The following is a 7,054-nucleotide window of genomic DNA, read 5'->3' as shown; positions in this document are numbered from 1 at the left end:
GTTGGGGAAATGACCACTTTCTTGCATGATACACAAAAATAAACTCAAAGACTTAAATGTGAGACCTGAAATCTTAAAACTCTTAAAAGGAAACACAGGCAATAATCTCTTGGCCATTTGCCTTGGCAACATTTGCTAGACATGTCTCCTTAGGAGAGGAAAACAAAAGCAGAAATAGACTATTGGTATTATACCAAAAATAAAAAGCTTTTGAACAGCAAAGGAAATCAACAAAATGAAAAGGCGACCTAGTGAATGAAAGAAAATATTTACACTCAGTATGTCCAATAAGGGGTTAATACCCAAGATATATAAAGAACTTGTTCAACTCAATGCTAAAGAAGTTAAATAATCTAATTTTAAAATGGGCAGAGAACCCATTTCGGTTCAGGTCATGATCTCATGGTTCTTGAGATAGAGCCCCGCATCAGGCTTTGTGCTAATGGTGAGGAGCCTGCTTGGGATTCTCTCTCCCTCACTCGCTGACTCTCCCCCACTCACTCCGTCTCTCAAATAAACTTCAGGAAAAAAAAAAAAAAGATTGCTTTGGCTATGCACGGTTTTTTTGCGGTTCCATACACATTTTAGGATTGCTTGTTCTAGCTCTGTGAAAACTGTTGGTATTTTGATAGGCATTGTGTTAAATATGTAGATTGCTTTGGGTAGTATTGGCATTTTAACAGTATTTGTTCTTCCTACCCATGAGCCTTTGTGTCATCTTCAATTTCTTTCATTAGTGTTTTATAGTTTTCATAATACATGTCTTTCACCTCTTTGGTTAGGTTTATTCCTATGTATCTTATTGTTTTTGGTGCAATTGTAAATGGGATTCCTTAATTTCTCTTTCTGCCACATCATTAATGGTGTATAAATGCATTGGATTTGTGTACACTGATTTTATATCCTGTGACTTTACTGAGATCATGTATCAGTTCTAGCAGGTTTTTGGTAGAGTCTTTCAGGTTTTCTCTATGGGTTTCAGGTCATCTGCAAAGAGTGAAGGTTTGACTTGTTTCTTGCCTATTTGGATGCCTTTTATTTCTTTTCATTGTCTGATGACTGAGGCTACAAATTCCAGTACTATGTTATGTTACTGTTATTTAACAGTAGTGAGAGTGGACATCCTTGTGTTGTTTCTGATCGTAGTGGAAAAGCTCTGCCTTTCCCCATTGAGGATGGTATTGGCTGTGGGTTAATACATGGCCTTTATTATGTTGAGGTATGTTCTTCTAAACCTGCTTCGTTGTTGTTTTTATTTTTTTTTATCATGAATGGATGCTGTACTTTGTCAAATGCTTTTTCTGCACCTATTGAAATGATCATATGGCTCTCATCCTTTTTTTAAATTAATGTGTATCATGTTGATTGACTTGCGAATATTGAACCATGCTTGCAACCCAGGAGTAAATTCCTCTTGATTGTGGTGAGTGATTTTTTTTTTCAACGTTTTTTTTTATTTTTTTTTTATTTTTGGGACAGAGAGAGACAGAGCATGAACGGGGGAGGGGCAGAGAGAGAGGGAGACACAGAATCGGAAACAGGCTCCAGGCTCCGAGCCATCAGCCCAGAGCCTGACGCGGGGCTCGAACTCACGGACCGCGAGATCGTGACCTGGCTGAAGTCGGACGCTTAACCGACTGCGCCACCCAGGCGCCCCTGTGGTGAGTGATTTTTTAAATATATTGTTGGATTTGACTTGCTAGTATTTTATTGAGAATTTTTGCATCCATATTCATTAAGGATATTGGCTGTAGTTCTTGTTTTTAGTGGAGTCTTTATCTGGTTTTGGGTTTGGGGTAATTCTGGCCTCATAGAATAAATCTGGAAGTTTTCCTTCATTCAGAAAGTAACTCTTAAAAAAACCAAAGAACACTTTACACTTCGGATGCTCTGAGGGCAGCTCCATTAACTTAGCTGTAAGTAAATAAGCAGAAATTAAAACCAGCCCACCCACTCCTCCCTTCCTTTGTGGTGGAAGTATCTTCTTCGAGGTAACATTAATACATCTCTCTGTGCCCAGACACCTGCAACCCACTCTCAGGAACTTTGTGTGATTGACTATCTCTCTTTTTACATCTGCATATTTAATCTCTCCAAACTGGGTATATTACGTTAGGACTTAAACATGTTCTAGTTTCCCATTACTTTAAAAATCTTTTGCCACGGACGCAGGGATGGTTCAGTAGATTAAGCGCCCATCTCTTGATTTTGGCTCATGACCTCCCAGTTTGTGGGTTCAAGCCTCGCGTCAGGCTCCGCAATGACAACGTGGAGCCTGCTTGGGATTCTCGCGCTCTCATCCTCTGCCTCTCCTCCAGTTGTGCACGTGCACGGTCTCAAAATAAATTAAAAAAAAATCTTTTGCCTTGGCCACATCTTTCTGTAATTACTACACTTTGTCCTATTCACACTTGTCTGTATTCAGTTCTTTACTTATTTGTCCTTTATTGATGACTAAACCTACCCAACCTACCATCCATCCTTAATGTATTATTTCCAACTAAGGTTAACAGTATTCCTCATGTTGCTCTATGATATGTTCACTTTTTAAGACTTCATCATCTAATCTCACCTCTAAAGAGCATTTAAAAGAACTGACTTTACCTTCCTTCTTGAGACACTGGTTTGTCTTGGTTTGGCAAAACTCCAGTCTTTCTGGTTTTCCTCTTATCTACTAAGACTCCTTTATTCAGCCTCCCTTTAAATAGAGCAGGTCTTCATGGTCAGTAGCAGACATTCTCTTCTCACACCATCCTCTTTCTCAATGTTAGTTGCCTCCACAAGACCTACTGTAGTCTATCTACTGATGTTGCTAAAATTGTATCTTCATCCTGGACACCTCCTCTGGTCCAGAAGTGCACCCGGTTCATCTGGATGTCTCAAACTCTATAAAGTTAACATGACAAAAACTGCAGCTACTGCCTCTTTCTTCCATCATAGACTCCTCTATGTTTTGTTTCTTAATATATTAGAGCCAAGCTAGTCAGTTTTTATAGGACCAACTAGCAAAATCTCATGGGCTTCATTCAGCAATTAACTTCCCCTTTCTCTGAAAACTTGATTTCTAATACTGAAATGTTTGGGATTCCCTGCTTCTCTGATCACTTGGTTCAGTGACCTTGGTTCTATCATCATTTCTAGCCTAAGCACAAGAGTTCTGTAAATATTCTTCTTCTATTCCTCCCTTCCCTATGTTCCTATCCAAACACATGCATCAAACGTAAAATATTTAACTCTACATACCTCTGTGGGCTTTTTCTTTTTTTTTTTTTTTGTGGCCTTTTTTCTTTTTTAAAAACAAGGTTACTCTGTTGACTGTACGTATTTTTTTTTTTAATCAATAAGCTTACTTTTCTCACATAAAAATAGCCAAATACAAGCAGTATACTGCTGGTACAGCTATTTAAATAGGTCTCTGAGGAATCAGGATCTCCTTCTTTTATACCATCCTTAGGCCATGGTTATCATTCTCAAGGCCACAGATGGCTCTTTCAGCTCTAGGAATGGAAAACTCGAAGGGAAAACAACCGGGAAGGTATAAAAGGTGAAGCGCCAAAGGCAAAGAGAAAAAGCTACATAGGTCTGTTTCCAGTGATACTAGTTTTGATTCTCAAGATGAGGAAAATGGCTACACTTGGCTGCAAGGAGACTGCGAGGAGTTTTATAACTGGACATATTGCTAGTGTGAGCCAAAATAGGGTTATCAGTAGGAAAAGATGAGATGGATGTCTGACTGACTAGTAACAGTATCTGCCACAACAGGCCAGAAAGAAAATACCAATAAAGTAGTATCAGATACTCCAGCTCCTCTAAACATAATGCAATTAACTTAGAAATCATTAAGAAGATAACTGCAAACTTCAAATCATATTTTAAAAAGCATAATTCTAAACCCATATAGATTCAAAAAGTTGTGATACATGTATACATTTAGAATTAAACTAACACAGACCAAAATGTATTACATTGCTGAAGAGGTGTTTTAGAGGACTATATAGTTTTACATGCTTATTTTGGATAACAAACACTGTAACAATGAGTTGGAGTTCACTTTAAGACAATGAAAGAAGCAATTCTACATTCATAACATTTATACAGTTTCTCTCCCAGTAGGAATTCTCTTGTGCATAGTAAGCGAACAACTCCAACTTTTCCACATTCCACTCAATTCCAAGGCTTTCCACATTGAATACATTCATAGGGTTTTTCACCAGTGTGAGTTCTCGTGTGTCTCCTAAGGCAAGAGGAAACACTGAAGGTCTTCCCACATTCGTTACATTGATAGGATTTCTCTCCAGTATGAGTTCTCACATGTATCCTAAGGGATGAGAAACCCTAAAAACGTTCCCACAGTCATTGGATTCATAGAGATTCTCTTGAGTGTGTATCTTCTTGTGAACTTTAAGGTGCGAGCCTGTTGTAAAGGCTTTTCCACAGCCACTGCATTCATAGTTTCTCCCCAGTGTGCATTCTCTTGTGCACTATAGGATAACTTGTGCCAAAGGCTTTTCCACAATGATCACATTCATAAGGTTTCTCTCTGGTGTGAGTTCTCACATGAACCTTAACAGATGTTTTCTGACTGAATGCTTTTCCACGTTGATTACACTCATACACCCATGTGACTTTTCTTGTGCAAAATAAGATTAGAATTTCTTTTGAATGCTTTCCCACATTGATTACATGATATTTCTTTTCACTAGGAGTTTGCTCTTGTTGCCTAAGGGATGTATAATGACAAAAAGCCTTGCTTTTATTACACTCATAGGGATTAAATTGTTATATATAGGAAGCATATTATTATGTTTGAAGTGTTCGCCATATTTGAAACATGCATACTCTTTTTGTGCTGTTTGAGTTTTTTCCAAGGTGTCACAGAGCTCTATCCTATGTATGACTTTCACAGAGATTCCCAGTTTCTTGTAATTGTTTAAGATTGATTTTTTTAAAAAACATTTATTTATTTTGAGAGACAAAGCATGAGCAGGTGAGGGGCGGAGAGAGAGAGAGAGACATACAGAATCTGAAACAGGCTCCAGGCTCTGAGCACAGAGCCTGATGCAGGGCTCAAACCCATGAACCATGGAATTATGACCTGAGCCTAAGTCGGACGTTTACCTTACTGAGCCACCCAGGCACCCCAAGATTGAATTATGTTCTTTTTAAAAATTTTTTTTCACATTTATTTTTGAGAGATCGAGACAGAGCACAGTGGGGGAGGGGCAGAGAGACAATGAGACACAAAATTCGAAGCAGGCTCCAGGCTCTGAGCTGTCAGCACAGAGTCCAATGCGGGGCTTGATCTCACAAACCGTGAGATCATGATCTGAGCTGAAGTCAGATGCTTAACTGACTGAGCCACCCAGCCACCCCAGATTGAATTATATTTCAAACACTCAATACTAAGTAGCATTTATGGCAATGTTTAGTGGAGACTCTCTTGAAAAAAACAAGTTTTGATTTAAGTTTAGAGTTTTCCTCTAATTCATGATGGTCATAGAATCTCTCCTGAGATGCTGTTTTCTTTTGGGTCACTTGCCTCATATTTCTCCCTGGGATCTTGCACTGTTTTCTGGTCTTATGGAATTCTTGGTCTTCACTTAATGTGGAAGACCAATCATCCATCATGAATCTTATCATTTTCACTGCACTATAGGATTTTTCCTTACAAATATTCTGCTTAAGAGTGGAGTCTTTTTTTTTTTTTTTAATTTTTTAACGTTTATTTATTTTTGAGACAGAGAGAGACAGAGCATGAACGGGGGGGGGGGGGTGGTCAGAGAGAGGGAGACACAGAATCTGAAACAGGCTCCAGGCTCTGAGCTGTCAGCACAGAGCCCGACGTGGGGCTCGAACCCATGGACCGCGAGATCATGACCTGAACCGAAGTCGGACGCTTAACCGACTGAGCCACCCAGACGCCCCAAGAGTGGAGTCTTTTAAGTTGAATCTACTAGACTGGATAGGTGCCTTGGAGAATTCGCTTTGTCATAGTGTGTGTGTGTGTGTGTGTGTGTGTGTGTGTGTGTGTGTGTGTGTATATATATATATATATATATATATATATATATATATATATATTTATTTATTTATTTTTGAGACAGAGAGAAACAGAGCACGAGTGGAGGAGGGGTAGAGAGAGAGGGAAACACAGAATCCCAAGCAGGCTCCAGGTTCTGAGCTGTCAGCACAGAGTCTGATATGGGGCTCGAACCCACGAGCTGCGAGATCATGACCTGAGCCAAAGTCAGATGCTCAACTGACTGAGCCACCCAGGCGCCCCTCTTTCTCATAGTTCTTATCTCTTCTTTACCCAACAGGGAGATCACAGTAGGCTTCTGTAATTGATATTCCACTGAGGTAAGATTTATATAGCTTCCCAACATCACATCTCTGTAAATTCTTCTCTGAGCAGAATCAAGCATCATCCACCCCTGGGTGAACTCCCCAGCCACATCCTTAAAGGTCACTGGTCCCTGTAACCACGTTGTGGGAAATCAAGCCATCATCCTTTCTTCCTCAGTGTTTCTCACATAGAAATAGAGTCCTGTGTCGACAGAGCCCTTATGGAGGACAGGTTAATGGCTGCCATCTTGAGAGTCTAAAAGTGATATCTGCTTGCACAACAGAGCAGAGAGATCAGGATATTTCTTGTTTCTCTGATCCAACCACAGCATGGATACATTTCACTGGGTATCCTCCCTGCAGCCAAAGAGGCAGGTTCAGGTGAAAGAAGAAAGGTGGAAACAGGGCCCCATAGGTGGCAAGGTAAAAAGAAAAATTGTAGACCCCCTCCACTACCCCAGAAGGGTTTGGCCAGCTTAAAATCTTTTTTTTTTTTTTAAATGTTTTTATTTATTTTTGAGACAGAGAGAGATGCTCAACTAACCGAGCCACCCAGGTGCCCTTAAAATCTTTACTAGGATTTGTAGTCACATGCAAAATAGTCATCGTGGTTATTTATACTGGTTTCTCCTGGAGATTATTTGTCAGTAATGGGTGGGAGAAGCATGCATTATTATTATTTTTTAAAGTTTTTCCATTTCTTTCAAGA

This window comes from Panthera leo, chromosome D3, assembly GCF_018350215.1.
Source record: "Panthera leo isolate Ple1 chromosome D3, P.leo_Ple1_pat1.1, whole genome shotgun sequence".
Classification (NCBI taxonomy): Eukaryota; Metazoa; Chordata; class Mammalia; order Carnivora; family Felidae; genus Panthera; species Panthera leo.
This window is presented reverse-complemented; position numbering follows the sequence as displayed.